At 45.7% G+C, this 19,719-nt stretch overlaps 1 protein-coding gene across 6 annotated transcripts in view; it reads right to left on the bottom strand.

The window, feature by feature from the left end:
* PPP1R13B (protein phosphatase 1 regulatory subunit 13B) overlaps positions 1-19,719 on the bottom strand; it is a 92,827-nt gene that overhangs the window by 29,703 nt on the left and 43,405 nt on the right. The gene's annotated exons all lie outside the window — the stretch shown is intronic.

Genomic DNA, 19,719 nt, shown 5'->3' on the forward strand with positions numbered 1-19,719 from the left:
TTCAGTGGTCAGAAACGGTACCATTGTCTAGACCTTTTTAAGGCTGCGGACCGGGGGGGGGGGCGTTTCGGCACATGCGCTGGCAGCCGCTCTTCCCTCTCCCCCCCCCCTCCGCAAAAAGAAGCTTGCCAGGCCACAAGCTAATCGGCTGCTTTGGTGGCTGATTTGCTTGCGGCCTGGGAAGTTTCTGACTGCGGGGGGGGGGGGGGGAGAGGGAGCCCCAGCCCGGTGCCGTGGCCCGATGTTTGGGGACCACTGGTCTAGACAGTAAAGCCTTTGAACCTTGACTGGTTGGGCCAAATATCTATTTATTTATGTAATTTATTGTCCACCTTTCTCATTAAGACTCTAGGAAGATTACACAACATAAATCAGTGTGATCAATAGAATAAGATATCTAATAATCAAAGTAATAGGATTAGGATTACCCGAATTTGAAAACAAAACATAATTAGACGTGTCAAAAATGCCAGAAAGTAGGATTATGTAGGTAGATAATGCAAGACAATCTATACTGCAAACTGATAGCATGTGCTATACACCACGAGGTATCCTGAAGTCCCACTCTCTCAATTAAATCACCTTCCTGAATCGTTACATCATAATATAGTCCTACTGATTTATAAAAATGCCTCTTCCAAACAATACTGCTTTACATCGTTTGCAGAGTGCCAGAAAAGTGGGGGGGTATCTTCATTCCTTCTCAGACAGGCCATGCCCCAAAGTGATGTCATCCACTTGCAGAGGGGGAGGGGGAGAGGAAGATATGTGCAAAAGGCCTCAATAGATAAACAAAGGTGTTAATGGTGAGGAATGGGGGGCAGACCTGCAAAATAGGATGGTTAGCCAGGAAGGCTGGAGGCACAACAAACTGGATTAAGCCGCAGTTGTCGAGTGAAGTATATCTCTACCTCACTTCAGAACCACCCCGGTTTTAAAAACTTGGAACACTTCACACTAGTAAAATGCCTGCCATTATGTATGTATGTATATTTATTTATTTCATTTATATCCTGCCCTCCTCTAAAGCTCAGGGGATGGGGCAATGATAGGGGCTAAACCAGGGGTCCTCAACCCCCGGTCCACGGCCCGGTACCAGGCCACAAACGCCATGGTACCGGGCCACCAGCGGCCGCGCCTTCCTCCCCCCCCTGCAGCGAAACGGGGGGAAGAAGCAGGCATGGCCGCCGGCGACGGCAGCGACGCAAACGCACACGTGCGGAGCTGCCGCGCATGCGTGTTTGCGCCCCCTGCTGGCGAAAACACGCACGCGCGGCAGCTCTGCGCATACGCGTTAGCGCCACCTAGTGCCGAAAACGTGCATGCGTAACAACTGCGTGTGCATGTTTGTGAGCGGCGGCGGCGGCCGGGCCGCCGGCTCTCTCCAACCCTCGGAGGCGGTCCCCGACTACTAGAAGGTTGGGGACCGCTGGGCTAAAGGAGCCCTGATTACAGGAGCCTGGCTGGGAAAGGAGGGCAGGCTCTTTCTCTGCTATTGGTCAAGCATTGTCTACTGACTCCAAGCTCTGCTCTCATAGACTCCAAAGGCTCAGCACTTGTCTATCTCTGATTTCAGTGTTTTACTTCTTTTCATTGCAGTGGATGGCAGCCATAGCACCACTATGCCCGGGAACAGATGGAGCAAGAAAAATCTTGCATCCAACCCCGGACGCTGATGCTCCTACAAAGAAGATGCCCTGAAGAGTCAAGCTTTGTTTATATGTCAAGTGAGTCACGTTATATGGAAAAAACTGAGGCACTTAAAACATTCTTAGATAGAGTCTCGAGATGAGAGGCAAAAAGAAAGGACCGCTATAGAGCTCCTGGGGAGACTACAGCACTTACATTACTTATCCTCTGCCTTTCTCACTGGGACTAAAGGCTGATTATACACGGAGGGAGTTAGCAAAATCAACGGATGGGGCATTCAATAAATGATGAAGTCATGTTGTGAAACAGAAGGAGAACCTTCCTGACCTCCTCAGGCTGGCAGATGCTGATCTTACTACTTGCAGGTTGGCGCCTGCAGAAAGCCCTGCTCAGTTGAACAAAAAAAATGTGGTGGAGCATGTGGGGGTCCCACACTTATGCGAGTCCCGTGCATATGCGGCTGCTTTGGTGGCTGATTTGCTTGCGGCCTGGGAAGTTTCTGACTTGGGCTAGTAAAAGTTCTCTCAGAACTGTTTTCAGAGCAGTTCTCTTAGAGTTCTCTCAGCCCCACTTTCCTCACAGGGTATCTGTTTTAGGGAAAGGAAGGGAAAACTGCTTGTGGACTCCTTTGGGTAGTGAAAGGTGGGATATTCTTCTAGGTTTTGATCATAACCAAGCCATGGGAGCTCAACTGATGTTGCAGGAAGACAAGTGTACAGTCTATTGCAGTAGTCTAGTTACTGGAGTTTATCTGGTGTGTTTCAGCCAGGTACAGGCCATAGAATCATAGAGTTGGAAGGGACCTCATGGGTCATCTAGTCCAACCCCTGCACTATGCAGTCCAGATGGCAGTATATTTTGGGCTTGGTTCAGGAACTCTAAAAAGATAAGAAGCCTCCAAGTTTGTACCCTGATGTGGGAGCTAGATGGAATAACAACTAAAACGAACAGCATGAAAGATTCCCCCCTCCCAACTGCTTGTTGTGAATTACTGAACTGCTGTAGAAATGCAAAACTTTTCTCAGAGGAACAGTTGCATAAATGAACAGAGCTGCAGGGCATCTCTTCCGGTAGCCCTTAATCCACTAGTATTCAGTAATGGTGCACACAGTGAGCGCATGCATTGCAACCCTGCAGAAGCATCGCACTAGTGCTGAGGCTTGGGGGCATGCTGCAGTATGCTGAAACAGCTTTCCCATCTGACAAAAGAAGCAGCCAAAACAGAAAGAGGAAGCAACTCATAACGCTTAGCGCCAGATAAATGACAATGCCACAGGTTAAAAGCCTCAGCATTTCTCTTAAATCTGAGCTGACCATGCTGCCAGCGTCTGATAATGATCTCACTTCCATTCCATTTGTCTCTCTCTCACTCACACAACACACACACATACACAAGCACATTTTTATTCTGTGTCTGACTCACCCATCCTGCTGCTTAAATGCCCTTTACAGCAGTATTTTCAGTCTCTCCAATAGCTGCCTGTTACATTTCAGGGTTTCCCCCCCCTAAAGCCTTATTGATTTAACACTGCTGCAATTAAATGGCATGGCACAAGATCATAACTGTGGAGCACTCAGGATTCTGGTGTTTTATTGTTTTAGTCTTAACACTAATTCTTAGTGAAGTGTGATTTCATATACATTTACATGGGCACTGAGACTGTTAAACACAGCGGGCCTTATTCTCACTGTTTGCAGGGTTGTTGCCATAAACCCCAAGGTCATCCATATTTGAAGAAGAAGAGTTGGTTCTTATATGCCGCTTTTCTCTACCAGAGGGAGGCTCAAAGCGGCTTACATTCGCCTTCCCTTTCCTCTCCCCACAACAGACACCCTGTGAGGGAAATGAGGCTGAGAGAGCCCTGATATTACTGCTCAGTCAGAACAGCTTTCTCAGTGCTGTGGTGAGCCCAGGGTCACCCAGCTGGCTGCATGTGGGTGAGCGGGGAAAACCCGGCTCGCCAGATTAGAAGTCCACACTCCTAACCACTACACCAAACTGGCTCTTTAGGAGAAGAGTTGGTTTTTACAACCTGCTTTGCACTGGAGGGGCTTACAAACACCTTTCTCTTCCTCTCCCCACCTGTGAAGTAGGTGAGGCTGAGAGAATGCTAAGAGAAGTGCTTTAAGAACAGCCCTATCAGTGCTGTGGCAATCCCAAGGTCACCCAACTGGCTGCATGGGGAGGAGCGGAAAATCCAACTCCATATTACAGTCCACCACTCTAAACCACACTGGCTCAGAAGCAAATTCCATTAAATTCAACACAACATACTCTCAATAAGGATTCAAGTGGGTAGCTTTTTTGCTCTGAAGCAGCAGAGCAGAGTTTGAGTCCAGGGACACCTTGAAGACCAATAAAATTTAATTCTGGGTAGAAGCTTTAGCTTCATTTGAAGAAGTGTGTATGCACACGAAAGCTTATGCCCAGAATTAAACTGTGTTGGTCTTAAAGGTACCACTGGACTTAAACTTTGTTCTGTTACTCTCAGTATAGTGAGAGACAACGTGGCATAATGGTTAGAGTGTCAGTCTAGGACATGGGAAGATCAGGTTCGAATCCCTGCTTTGCTAGAGAAGGGGAGGTGTTAGGCTTGGCAACCTAACTTCTTGGCCTAAAAGGCTCTGGTTGTGAAGATAAAATGGTGGAAGGGTGCACAATCATAGAATCATAGAGTTGGAAGGGGCCATACAGGCCATCTAGTCCAACCGATTGCTCAACGTGGGATCAGCCCAAAGCATCCTAAAGCATCCAAAAAAGTGTGCATCCAACCTTTGCTTGAAGGCTGCCAGTGAGGGGGAGCTCACCACCTCCTAAGGCAGCCTATTCCACTGCTGAACTACTCTGACTGTGAACATTTTTTTTCCTGATAATGCAATAAGTCCCTTTGGGTTCTAATCAGGGAGAAAAGCAGGATGCAAAAGAGCCAGCGTGGTGTAGTGGTTAAGAGCAGCAGCCTCTAATCTGGAGAACTGGGTTTGATTCTCCACTCTTCCACATGTAGCCAGTTGGGGGACCTTGGGCCAGTCACTGCTCTCTCAGAGCTCTCTCAGCCCTACCTACCTCACAGGGTGTCTCTGTTGTGGGGAGAAGAGACTGTAGGCTGCTTTGAGATTCCTTCAGGTAGTAAAAAGTGGGGTACAAAAAACAGCTCTTCTTCAATAACATTAAAAAATAAATTTTGCATGGGACTGCAACTGAATTTGTTCTAAACAAATGGCTCCTTGTATAGAAATGCCACAAAATGGACTTTATCATCTTATTTTTACTTTTCATTTGTATTATTAGATTTATAGACAGTCCTTCTTCACTACCAGCCTTGGAGCGGTTTACAAAATACTTAAAACATTCATAGTCCAAATTTAAAACATCCTGCGATCAAAACTCCCAACTCAAACCCCCGCCCACCCTCTCCTGCCTCAATCTGGGTAGCTACCTGAAGAGAAGGCTGTTATGAAATACACCTTAGGTGAAATAAAATAATACCCTGAAAGCCAGTTTTTTCTCTGATGTGGTAACTGCGGAATTTTTCTCATGCTGACTATTTTACACAAATGCGGAAATGCGATGGTGAAAATGACTACACCTCCATGATAAATCAGGTTTTGTGTAGTAGAAGAAATATGCTGGCCAGCTATGGGCTTGCTGAGGGCTTGCTGCATTCCTTTTCACTTCTCCTGAACCAGAACGGTTAGAGCCCTTTCAGGCACAGGGAAGCCACACCCAAATCCAAACCTGAGTCCGTGGTTTGTACCAGAGCTGCAGCAAACGGCAAAGGCAGAAGGCTGGGCAGACGGCAAGGGATATATGACACATCTGGTCCATCCAGAATCTACCAACCTTCCCTACAGCCAGCAGTGTTTTATCCCTCTGTGGACGAGGGGTCCAAGGAAACACACCTGTATTTGTTTTCATATATTCTGTTAACACAGCTTGCTTCCTTCTTTTGAGCCCACAGGGTAAAGTTTCTGTTAAAGAAGGCTGAATACCTGAAATTGTGTTCAGACACCGTAAACCACCTTGGTTTGTCTCTTGTCATGAAAACTCTCTGCGACCTGATCATATTTCCCACCACCACCACCGCTGCTAAGTGCAACGTCTTGTATTCGTACCATAAGCAGATCTTGATTTTAAAGAACAGAATCAACTTGTATCCACACACCAAACATGGGATTCCAGAATTTTGAGAACCAAACTATTTCTAGCAGGTCGTGCCGCCTATGAGACTCTGGCATGCTGCACTACATAGCCATGTTCAAGAACAACCATCCTTCCAACAATTGATTAGACAAACTCAGGAGCCTACTGGAACTTAGATAACATCTGAGGGCTAACTGAGCCCTAGGTATGCATCGGCAGAACAGGAGTACGGACAGATTAAGAAACATTGAAAGAATTATAACAGAAAAAGTGGCTGGACTGTCATAGCTACCTTAAAAAATTAAGAATGATGCCTTTTAAAATTAAAGTGGTTGCTCCCCCTCCCCCTCTCCCAATTTAAATTTCTGAATTAGATCCACATTGCTATCAAAGCATTTTCTTCAGGAAAGTCTCAGAGGACCAAATTATCTTCAACTCATACAGTAAAGAAAAAACAACCCTCTTTTAACTTTAAGAACATATGCTTAAGTTTAAAAGACTAGCTTACCAAGCAGGCCTAAACCAGAAAAAATCGTAGGGTAAATCAACCCATCAAGATCGATATTACTATGACCAAGAAACATCATCTGAACCAATTGTTTATGCGGCACAATTTACATTATGCTCAACTAGCCTGCAGATTAGCAAATGCCTTTCAATCAAATTGTCAAGGTACATGAATTAATTTTACAATTAAAAAAAAATCTAAATTCAATAACACCCCTCCCCCCCAAAAAAATCCAGAGTTTTCAAAAGAAGTGATTTCAGAGTTCTGCTCAAACCAATCAAAACAGAATGTTACTTTTAGAGAACAATCTGAAGCAAGTCTACTTAGAACTAAGTCCTGTTTTATTCAGTGGGGGCTTACTCCCAGGAAACTGCCCTTAAGATTGTAGCGTTAGTTACAAGCATACCTTCTCTGATACCACTGGCTTTTAGAGGGGGGGTGACTCTTTACCATCCGTGGCTTCCATGATGGATTTAATGATCTAGCACGGAACAGGGAAGCGGGGAGGGGAAAAGACATAAAACAGATTGAGACCTGTGGCTTCACACCCAGCTGCTTCCTTTTCATCCACATGGCAAAAAGAATGACCAGGGAAGAGCAAGCAGGATTCCTCTTCAGCCTCAGAACTGTGATCTTCCAAGACCAGAAGTGATGCTCTAGGCTTCCAAAGTAAGGCAGCCAGCCTCTTGAACATCAGAGGACTTGGTAATAAAAGCACCCTCCAGACGACAGCTCTTCCTGGAGTGGTCTAGTTAATCACTGAAGCTCGAGCTATTAATTTCATTCATTATAACTCACTGCTGAAATTCAGACAAAATGGCTGAAGAAACACGAGAAAGGCTGCAAATCCAAGCGAAACTCCATGTCAGAAGATTGTGCTCAAGGAAAACCGGACTGTAAACACGGCCGGTTTCTCCGAGGCTTGATAACTAACTTTTGCTCTCTGCGCGTATTATTAGTAGTTCTGTACATGACATCACTCACCTTTCAAAACAAACCTCAGCCTATTGCATGGAAGACCAAAAACATCCTCCTTGCTTCACTAACAGGAACAGCAGAACTCCTACTTTTAAATATATACTTAAAAAACAAACAAGCCTTCTGCAAACATCCACGCCCACACATTCCACAAATTCACTCTCAGCGAAACATTCGGATGACTTGGACATTTTTGTGTGCCGACCTGGAGGAATCTCGTTCAGCAACAGGACACCCGGTTGCTACACTGCCGAAAATTCGTTGTGGTTAACACTCTATGGACAAGACCTTTTTCTAAAATGGTATTTTGTAATATGTCAATGGAAAGTCACTGAGCTCCCGACAGAGCTGAGGGCCCTTACGGAACTTTCCCAGTTCCGCAGGGCCTGTAAACCGGAGCTCTTCCACCAGGTCTTTAGTTGAGGTTGGGCCGATAAGATCAGGGCCCCTCCCTGAGCCAGCCAGGTCACCAGGCACTCCCCACTGATATGCCCCCTCAGGCAATGCTATGGAGCCCAGGGAGCTGGGGGAAGATTATTCCCTGTGGGGTTTTATTTATTTGTTTATTTGCTGCCCTCCCCTGAGGCTCAGGGCGGTTTACATGGAACTGGAGAAAAAACAGTACAAATAATATGATAAACTGAACAGTAGCAAAACAGTCATAACAGGAGAACAGTAACATGATGGAACAAACATGGTGAGAACATCCAATTTTAACTGTGACATACTGACAGCCCCGTAGGATGGACATGTCGGTGGTGGTTTCCACGGGAGGAGGGCTCAGTGGCCAATGGGAAGTGACTAAATTCAGGTCGACCTCAACCAAAAGCCTGTTGGAAGAGCTCCCTTTTGCAAGCCCTATGGAACTGTTATTCCATAGGAACCTGGAACGTCAGATCCATGAATCAAGGTAAGCTGGACGTGGTCAAACAAGAAATGTCAAGACTGAACATCGACATTTTAGGAATCAGTGAACTAAAATGGACAGGAATGGGTGAATTTAATTCAGATGACCATCAGGTATACTACTGTGGACAAGAATCTCGCAGAAGAAATGGAGTAGCCTTCATAATCAATAAGAGAGTAGGAAAAGCAGTCTTGGGATACAATCCCCAAAATGACAGAATGATCTCAGTTCGAATCCAAGGCAAACCATTCAACATCACAGTGATCCAGGTCTATGCCCCAACCACTGCTGCTGAAGAGGATGAAGTTGATCATTTCTATGAAGCCCTACAACACCTTCTAGAAGCAACACCAAAAAATGATGTGCTTATCATCATGGGGGATTGGAATGCTAAAGTAGGAAGCCAAAAGATAACCGGGATAACAGGCAAGTTTGGCCTTGGAGTACAAAATGAAGCAGGGCACAGGCTGGTAGAATTTTGTCAAGAGAATACAATGGTCATAGCAAACACTCTTTTCCAACAACCCAAGAGACGACTCTACACATGGACATCACCAGACGGTCAACACAGAAATCAGATTGACTATGTGCTCTGCAGCCAAAGATGGAAAAGTTCTATCAAGTCAATAAAAACAAGACCAGGAGCTGATTGTGGTTCAGATCATGAGCTTCTTGTTGCAAAATTTAGGCTTAAATTGAAGAAAGTAGGGAAAAGCACTAGGCCACTCAGGTATGAACTAAATCATATCCCCGACGAATACACAGTAGAGGTGACAAATAGATTTAAGGAATTAGATCTGATAGACAGAGTGCCTGAAGAACTATGGACTGAGGTTCGCAACATTGTACAAGAGGTAGCAACTAAAACCATCCCAAAGAAAAAGAAATGCAAGAAATCAAAATGGCTGTCTGAGGAAGCTTTACAAATAGCTAAGGAGAGAAGGGAAGTGAAAGGCAAGGGTGAAAGAGAAAGATACACCCAATTGAATGCAGAATTTCAGAGAAAAGCTAGAAGAGATAAGAATGCCTTCTTAAATGAACAGTGCAAACAAATAGAAGAAAACAATAGAATGGGGAGGACCAGAGATCTTTTCAAGAAAATTGGAGATATGAAGAGAACGTTTCATGCAAAGTTGGGGATGATAAGGGACCAAAATGGTAGGGACCTCACAGAAGCAGAAGAGATTAAACAAAGGTGGCAAAATTATACAGAACAACTATACAAGAGCGAGCTTAACATCCCTGATGACCACAGTGGGGTAGTTACTGACCTGGAGCCAGACATCCTGGAATGTGAAGTCAAATGGGCCTTAGGAAGTCTGAGCAACAATAAAGCTAGTGGTGGTGACAGCATTCCAGTTGAACTATTCAAAATCTTAAAAGACGATGCAGCAAAAGTGCTACACTCAATATGCCAGCAAATTTGGAAAACTCAACAATGGCCACAGGATTGGAAAAGGTCAGTTTACATTCCAATCCCAAAGAAGGGCAATGCCAAAGAATGTTCAAACTACCGCACCATTGCACTAATTTCTCATGCTAGCAAAGTTATGCTCAAAATTATTATTATTATTATTATTATTCATTTGATTTGTATGACCGCCGCTCTCGGAAACCGGCTCGCGGCGGTTCACAACATTTTAATACAATACAATATATTAATCATTAAAATTCCCCATTAAAACCCCATTAAAACAATGACTAAGTCACAATGATGGCGATTAAAACTATTCCCGTACAGGCCCACTGGATGAGCAGAAGGGAACGGAGGATAATTGGGCATAGGATGGAACACTCTGGGGAACCAGGTCAGTTTAGTACTGGTCTCCCCCCTCCGGGGAGAGGGGTCCGATCTTAGCCCCGGGCCATCACCCGGCCTTAGACAAACGCCTGGCGGAAGAGCTCCGTTTTGCAGGCTCTGCGGAACTCAGAGAGCTCCGACAGGGCCCGCAGCTCTTCAGGGAGCTCATTCCACCAGGTAGGGGCCAGGACCGAAAAGGCCCTGGCCCTTGTCGAGGCCAGGCGTGCCTCCCGGGGTCCTGGGATCATCAGCAGATTCTTACCCGCAGAGCGAAGTGCCCTGCGGGGGGCATAAGGAGATAGGCGGTCCCTCAAGTATGCAGGACCCAAGCCGCGTATAGTCTTAAAGGTTAGTACCAAAACCTTGAACCTGATCCGGAAACAAACTGGCAACCAGTGCAGCTGCTTCAGCAGAGGCTGAACATGGGACCTCCAAGATGATTTAGTGAGGACCCGTGCAGCTGCATTCTGTACCAGCTGTAACTTCCGGGTTAGAGACAAGGGTAGGCCCGCGTAGAGCGAGTTACAGAAGTCTAATCTAGAAGTAACCGTTGCGTGGATCACAGTGGCCAGGTGTTCCGGGGGCAGGTAGGGCGCTAGTAGCCGAGCTTGGCGTAGATGGAGAAACGCCGTCCGGGCTACCTTAGTGACCTGGGCCTCCATGGAAAGTGAGGCATCCAGAATCACTCCCAAATTCCTGGCTTGGGGCACAGATGACAGTTGTACCCCGTCCAGGCAGGGAAGACGCGCTTCCTGTTCCTGCTCCCTTCGGCCTAGCCAAAGGACCTCCGTCTTGGAGGGGTTGAGTCTCAGGCGGCTCTTCCTGATCCATCCAGCCACTGCTTCCAAACAACTGGCGAATTTTTCTGGGGGGAGATCTGGCCGGCCATCCATCAAGAGATAGAGCTGGGTATCATCAGCGTACTGGTGACACCCAAGCCCATAACTCCGTACCAGCTGAGCCAGGGGACGCATATAGATATTAAATAACGTGGGGGAGAGCACCGCTCCCTGTGGCACCCCACATGGGAGTGCAAAGGAGTCGGATAACTCCTCCCCCACAGCGACCCTCTGTGATCTGTTCTCTAGAAAGGAGGATAGCCATTTAAGAGCCACCCTTCCAATCCCAGTATCAGCGAGGCGGTGAACCAAGAGCTCGTGGTCAACCACATCAAATGCGGCTGACAGGTCTAATAGCACGAGAATGGCCGACCCGCCCCGGTCCAGCTGGCGCCGGAGATCATCTGTCAGGGCGACCAGCACAGTCTCCACCCCATGGCCAGGACGGAAGCCAGACTGGTATGGATCAAGGGCCGAATCCTACAAAATCCTACAAGCTAGGCTCCAGCAATATGTGGACCGAGAACTTCCAGAAGTACAGGCAGGATTTCAAAGAGGCAGAGGAACTAGAGATCAAATTGCCAACATACGCTGGATCATGGAGAAAGCTAGGGAGTACCAGAAGAACGTCTACTTCTGCTTCATTGACTATGCTAAAGCCTTTGATTGTGTGGAGCACAACAAATTGTGGCAAGTTCTTAAAGAGATGGGAATACCAGAGCATCTTATTTGTCTCTTGAGAAATTTATATGCAGGTCAAGAAGCAACAGTGAGAACTGAATATGGAATCACTGACTGGTTCAAAATTGAGAAAGGAGTTCGGCAAGGCTGTATACTGTCGCCTTGCCTATTTAACTTGTATGCGGAGCACATCATGAGAAATGCGGGATTAGAGGAGTCACAAATTGGGATCAAGATTGCAGGGAGAAATATCAACAACCTCAGATATGCAGATGATACCACTCTAATGGCAGAAAGTGAAGAGGAACTAAAGAGCCTGTTGATGCGGGTGAAGGAGGAGAGTGCAAAAGTTGGCTTGAAACTCAACATCAAGAAAACAAAGATCATGGCATCCGGCCCTCTCAATTCATGGCAAATAGATGGGGAAGAAATGGAGATAGTGACAGATTTTATTTTCCTGGGCTCCAAGATCACTGCAGATGGGGACTGCAGCAAAGAAATTAAAAGACGCTTGCTCCTGGGGAGGAAAGCTATGGCAAATCTAGACAGCATCCTAAAAAGCAGAGACATCACCCTGCCAACAAAAGTGCGTTTAGTCAAGGCTATGGTATTCCCAGTTGCAATGTATGGCTGCGAAAGTTGGACCATAAGGAAGGCCGAGCGTCAAAGAATTGAGGCTTTTGAACTCTGGTGCTGGAGAAGACTCTTGCGAGTCCCTTGGACTGCAAGGCGAACAAACCGGTCAGTCCTAGAGGAGATCAACCCTGACTGCTCTTTAGAAGGCCAGATCCTGAAGATGAAACTCAAATACTTTGGCCACCTCATGAGAAGGAAGGACTCCCTGGAGAAGAGCCTAATGCTGGGAGCGATCGAGGGCAAAAGAAGAAGGGGACGACAGAGAATGAGGTGGCTGGATGGAGTCACTGAAGCAGTAGGTGCAAACTTAAATGGACTCCGGGGAATCGTGGAGGACAGGAAGGCCTGGAGGATCATTGTCCATGGGGTCGCGATGGGTCGGACACGACTTCGCACATAACAACAACAATGGAACTGTTTAAGCTTACTGGGTTTTATTGTATGGGGAATTTTACTATGGGTTTTTACTGTTGTGACCCGCCACGAGCCACTGTGTGGGTGTGGAGGGATATAAATAAAATACTCAATCAATTAATCAAAACCTGCCATGTTCCAACAGATCCTCAAAAATAAGCATTTTGTATACTGACACTTGCTATAGAAATGAGGAAACCTTTCTTCTGTACCCTGGCCTGTTTCTCCAACTGAAACCTGCTGTTCAATTGTCTGCTTTCTTCATTGTCTTAAAACAAGAACTAATTTACTAAGAGTTCGCTTACACTGTGCCATGTAGAAATTAATATCACATGCTGGAAGCACCATAAAGCATAGCTTTCAGAGTTCCGAAGGACCTGCAAAATGGAGCTACGGTTGGGGCCACATGGCAAGGAAGATCTGATGGGCCCTCCAATGTTAAGAGTGTAAGCACCTGCTATGTGATCTACAGTCCCTCCTACCACTCCTGTACTAGATTTCTGGGGGAGGGAGTTAGTGGGTTGTAGACCACCCATGGTTTTAAAAATGTTTTTAGGAGTCTGTTATTGTATATGGATGGATGTCCAGAATTGTTTTAATGGGATTTTAATGGGGCTTTTAATACGGACAATTGTAACCTGCCACGAGCAAAGTATGGGAGTGGTGGGCAATAAGTCTAATCAATCAATCAATCAATCAATCATAAAGCAGCAATGTGTGTACACACAGCTTCCTAATGAATCTTCATGCTGATTTTTGTTGCTGTTCACCATCAAGTCACAACCAACTTATGGCAACCCCATAGAGCAGTGGTACCCAACCTTTTTATCACCGGGGACCACTCAACACCGGGGACCACTCTCCAGGGACCACTCAACGCCTTTTACTGAGGCCCGGTGGGGGGGGGTAGTTTACTCCTCTACTCTCAACCACTGCCCTAACACTCTCTGATCGCTATGGTAATGTTTAAACATCCCTTCAAAATAAGATACAGACACACCACAACAATGAAGTGTGTTGTAAAGGGCTGGGGGGGATGAACTAAAGGGCCGGGGGGGGGGGAAGGCGTCCTTCAGGGCCCACCTTCAATTAGTCCAAGGGCCACATGTGGTCCGCGGCCCACAGGTTGGGGATCGCTACCATAGAGTGTTCAAGACAAGATATGTTCAGAAGTGGCTTGCCACTGCCTCTCTCTGCATCATGACCCTGGACCTCCTTGGTTGTCTCCCCCCCAATACTGCTGAGCTTGAGATACTGCAGACCTGATGAGATTGAGTTAGCCAGGGCAGTTTACCAATATGTATTTTGACTCACATGATGTTTACCGTTCCAGAGGCCAGCCATATATTCAGCAAAACATCTGCCATGTGAAATGCGAACTGGCATTGTTTTAAGTCTTTCATAAAGTTCTTTCAGACTGTGCAGCTGCAGGGGTGTTCATAGACCTCCTGACAAAATGTACTCATTTAGAGAGGAATAATTCATTCCAATATAACTGACAGTACAGCCCGTGACAATGTGCAAACATAAATACCAAATTCATATTCATTTGCACTGCAAAATCACAATGGGCAGCCAACTGACCCACATACTAGATGCACCACACTATGCACGCAGTATCACAAGCCTGTGCACTTGAAAAAGAACAGATGAAGTTCCCGAGATAAAGAGTCATCTGGACAACATCCCTTCTGCATCATCAGTTGGGTACACAGCCTTCACAAACAACAGACTCTCAAGTACTTCCCAATAGACGAACACGAAGAGAATCTCTGTTGGAATCTCTTGAACAAGGACTTTGGAAAGTGACGTCTGCTTAGCCTAATGTCTGGACCACGGTAGACATGTAGGAACATACTCTGGGGTAAGGAATGGGAGATCGAAGGAAAACTCAAGTCCCCAAAAAGGCAATGCCATACTATATACCAACAATCCGCCATTTTATTTTAATAGAGTCAGAGGAGGAGATGAGAAGGAAAACAGCTTGCTACAGAGAGTAAAGGAAACAATCCTGGGCACACAAGTAATAGGAGGTGGGTATCAATACCCTCCCATGGACAGCTATCATAGTCACACTCACTGAAAGCCCATCACCTCTCTGGTTTGAACTTACATCAGACATTGTCCATCTGAAGGACCGCCTATTGTCCTATGCACCCCGCAGGGCTTTAAGTTTCTGGTCCCTGAGAAGTTCGCCTAGTCTCGACCAGGGCCAGGGCTTTTCGGTCCTGAACCCAACTGGTGAAATGAACCCCCGGAAGAGCTGAGGGCCCTGCTTCCAGTGTTCCACAGAGCTTGCAAGGTCTTCCGCCAGGTCTATGGTTGGCTGAGGCATGGAAGATTAGATGGGCCCCCAAAAGAGACCCCATCAGGCCAACCATTGCCACTGGTGAACTGCTGACACTCTGATCCCCCTAGGGGATACTGGGAAACAGCCTCAGTGGCTGTGGGGATTGGAGAGTGTTGCCACTGGGGGGTAATTTTAATGGGGTATTATATGTTTTAAGTAGGGCTTTTATCTTGTAATCTGCTGCGAGATGGCTTGCCGGGAGCAGCGGGAAATAAATAATAATAATAACTAACAATTATTATTATTATTATTATTTATTTCTATGCTTCACTCTGCAATCATGAGGGTGCAAGATTACCTTCTATCTATAGTAAAAAATAATCAGAGTTTCTCCAGACATTCAATCCTACCCAGCAAGTAGCTTCTTCATTTTACTGTGCATATGAGCATGACCAGTGCTAGAACCAACACAGTGAGCTCTAATTAAAAAAAAATTAAGTCCTGCTTCAAAATGAAAGGAGTGGGCAGTAACATTTTCCCTGACAAAAACTAGAATTTCTCAATATTTTGCAGTTCCCCAGCTGCCTTTTCATATAAGAAGTACAACCTGGTGCACGATGAAGCAGTCCCAGATATAAACCTTAGGGGAACAACACCTAATTCTGTTTGAACTAAATAAAGCCAAACGTTTTCTGCTTACATCAGACTACATCTGAGACAGCAGGACATGTTGACTATATAGAGAATTCAGTCATCGCTCCTTAAGAACAGCTGTTCTATTAGCACTATCCAACACAGGCTAGAGCAATCAGATCACTCTATATGAGGGGTAGGCAACCTGTGGTCCTCCAGATGTTCATGGACTACAATTCCCATGAGCCCCTGACTACCCCTGCTATACATCATTAAGACTTCAAGCAACTCAGAAACAAAATGAAGTCTATGGATGCTACCTTTAGAAATTCTACCGTCTTATAACTTTTCTATCATATTATCCTTGCTCCTATAGCAGGGCAGTGGCACCAGCAAGGGTACTTTATTTATGGGATTTCAGAAACTCAAGAGTGGATTACACGTTTCATATAATGCAAGTCCCTATAAAAGTCATTAACTTATTGTTTTAAGGCTTTTAATTGTTTTGATGTAATCTGTTTGTTGTACGCCACCCTGAGCTGCATGGGAGGGCGGAATATAAATAAAATAAATAACTTTTAAACCAATAGTGCTGTTCTGACTGAGCTCTCAGCCTCCCATACCTCACAGGGTCTGTTGTAGGGAGAGGAAGGGAAGACTTTGAGACTCCTTCTGGTACAGAAACGCGGCATATAAGAACCAACTCTTCTTCTTTTAATCTGGTGAGTCGGGTTTGATTCCCTGCTCCTCCTACACATGCAGCCAGCTGGGTGACCTTGGGCTCATCACAGACCTGATAAAGCTGTTCTGACTGAATAGTAATATCAGGGTTCTGTTAGCCTCACCTCCCTCACAGGGTGTCTGTTGTGGGGAGAGGAAGGGAAGGCGAATGTAAGCCGCTTTGAGACTACTTCTGGTAGGGAAAAGCTGAATAAGAACCAACTCTTCTTCAGTAATATCAGGTCTCTCTCAGCCTCACCCACCTCACAGGATGTCTGTTGTGGGGAGGAAAGGGAAGGCGAATTTAAGCTGCTTTGAGACTCCTTCTGGTAGGGAAAAGCGGCACATAAGAACCAACACTACTTCTCCAATTAAATAATTATTTAAAACAAATATAGTATGAAATGATGAAAATGACTGTTATGTTTTCTTCATAAGAGCGGGAGACATTCAAACCTGTAGCACAAATTCTGTCTGGTGGGGTCGGGCAGAGAGGTCACCAGTACTGATGTGACTGGTGTTGCTTCTGGCCTCAACCAGAAGGCCAGACAAACAACCCCTGTCTTGCAACCCCTGCAGAACTTGGCAATACAACACTGAAAAAACCCCCAAAAGGGCTAGATAGGGACTCCTTGGGGAAAACCAGCAGTGTATTTTGCCTTTTTTAACAACTATCCATGGCCAGGCAAAACCAGATTACTTCTAATCTGTTCCAACAGCTGTGAAACACATTAGCTCCCAAACAGCTAAGGAGAAAGACCGCCTACATGCTGCAGGTGGGCTCTTATGTGTGAGTAACACTTAAAAGGTGTGGACAATCAGGGACTGGAAAATAACAATGTGGTCTTCATTCCCCAGCTATTAAGGGTAGGGCAAAGCACAGGTCAACTTGTTTACAGTACAGCTTCACTCAAGAGCAGTTACAAGTAACTGTAATACCCCATTAAGCGATATACAGAACGTTTCTTTTAAAAATAGACCTTTGAATCTGGATTTTCCTGGGGGGGAAAACACAACCTTATTTTGATATGCTGTAGCCCACTATGGTTAAGACTCACCACAAGACTCTTAAATAACACGATGATTACCTTATTATGCATTTTCCTGAGGTAAGCAGCATGTACACAGATGATGCAATGCATGAAAGCCATAAAGAATTTCAGAAAACAAAACAGAATGAAAATAGCCTGGGAGTGAACTGGATCCTGGGAGACCCCATAACATTTTCTGGTTTGTCCAGCTATGAAATCTTTTTTTGCAATACGCCCTTAGAGCACAACCAGGTAGCTAGATTCTGTGCTCAGGTTTGTAAAATCAGAAACTCTATACATGGCAGGGCCTGTAAAACGGAGCTCATCTATCAGGCCTATGGTTGAGGTCAGTATGGATGGGGTGATCTATATGGGCCCCCCTTCCAGGATTGGATAGTTGCTAATAACATCTGCACTCTTCTCTCTCCTACTCCTTTGGTGTTGCTAGGATAAACTGAGTTTTGAGGATATTGTTTTTTTCCACTGTCCATCTTTTGTGAGCTGTTTACTGTGTGTGTTTTATACTGGGATTTTAATTGGGGTTTTTATGGGGTTACTGTAACCTGCCACTAGTCGTAAGGGAGTGGTGGGCAATAAATCAAATAGGATAGATTAAATAAAACTCCTGTCAGATAGGAGATAATTTCACTTGATTGTGTTAGACTGCCCAGGAAACCCATCTAACAAAGGGCTAATAATTTCCTTGTAAAATGGACAGTTGAAAAATACGTGTTCGATTGATTCAATCTCCTCTTGTACAAAGCCTCTGAGTTAAGTGTGTTTATTAAAAACAACCTCTTTCTGTACCAGTCAAATGTAACTGGAAATAACACAGTCCTTGCAAAATAAGGCGTAAAAGGTGACGGTGGGGGGTGTCATTGCTTTTTTTTTTAAAGAGTCATTGCCCCCGGATGTAATTGTAAAAAAGTACTTTTATTTTGCAGCTGATGGGCAATGCAGCAAACTTTTTAAATGCCTCCAACAGGCTTCTACTCCAGTTTCTCCCAGGCTTTCCCCTACTTCAACAATTATGTTAATTAACTGCTGTCAAAAAGCCAAGCTGGCGAGCACTACCCCCAGCCTCCAAAAGAAAATCTTACAAGAGATAAGTCTCCAATCTCAGTTGGCAAAGAACTGATCAGTGCCAGGTTTGAGCTCTGTATCTTTCCTGTCAGGCAAAGGGCCCGCCCCCTCCCAATCCTTTATCAATATGGAAAGCTGTCTCTCTGCATCCGTAAGCAATTGGGGGATGGAAAAGGCTAGTGGATTTTGCCGGCAGTGAAAGACCGTGATCGTGACAAGAGCAAGCCAGCTGTCAGGTCTCATCAGCCTGATGCCCTCTATTTTTTCGGATTCTGCAGAGAACGTTGAGCAAGTTCTCCTTTTGCCGCAGACGATGGGGTTCGGAGGTCCAACACGTTTTTTTCGATACAGAAAGTTTGCAGGCTTAGCAAGCTGGTACAAAATGATGTGTCACAGCAAAGTGGGGGGTCATTAAGATGCTCCCCTCCTTCACGCTGCGGCAGTCTTTGCTGTTCAACGTAGCGGGGTGCCTGGCGTTGACCGAAATGTGCTACCTTATTGCCAGGTGCAGCCTGTACAAGACAACAGGTAACCCGCAAAACACAGGGGCAAGGAAGGAGCCTTCCCAGGCCAAGCGAAGCTCTCCTTGTCAGATCTGCAGACCGAAATGAAAGGGGGGCGGGGAACCCAAACAGCTTAACGATATACCACACAAGCAGTAATACTAAAACCAAAGGGATGTGTCACAGTCAAAATACAATGCACCCAAAATTACCAGTCAGCATTAATAAATTTGTTTCTCACCCATCCCCGTCTCAAACCCCAAATCAAAACAGTAAAAGTCACTTGCTCATACTGTAAGAATAATCTGTTTTTAAACAAGAAATGAGAAAAAAAACACATTTCAAAAGCCTTCGTTAGATTTTTATACCACTCTGGAATGACTCATCACCTCGCACTTTCAGTCCTTCCCAGGGGGGGGGGGGGGAGATACAGTCAAGGAGGATGCTGGGCCTTAATAAAGGCAAGACCACCAAAATATGTGACTATTTGGTGTTGCCGTGACCTACTGGCTAAGCAAATGAGTTGCGAGCCAAGTGGCTGCTGGGTGGGGCTGCCAACCTCCAGATGGGGCCTGGAGATATTCTAAAATTACAAATTATCTCCAGACTACAGAGATCAGTTCCCCAACCACTCGCCGGAAGCAATGGCTGCTTGGGTAGGTATGTCATTATATGCTGAGACCCCTCCCCTCCCCAAACCATACCTTCCCTAGGCTCTACCCCTGAAGGAGGAGAAGGAGAAGGAGGAGGAGGAAGAGAAGAAGGAGGAGGAGGAGGAGAAGGAGAAGGAGGAGGAGGAGGAAGAGAAGAAGGAGGAGGAGGAGGAGAAGGAGAAGGAGGAGGAGGAGGAGGAGAAGAAGAAGAAGAAGAGTTGGTTCTTATATGCCGCTTTTCTCAACCCAAA

Source organism: Paroedura picta, chromosome 2, assembly GCF_049243985.1.
Source record: "Paroedura picta isolate Pp20150507F chromosome 2, Ppicta_v3.0, whole genome shotgun sequence".
NCBI lineage: Eukaryota > Metazoa > Chordata > Lepidosauria > Squamata > Gekkonidae > Paroedura > Paroedura picta.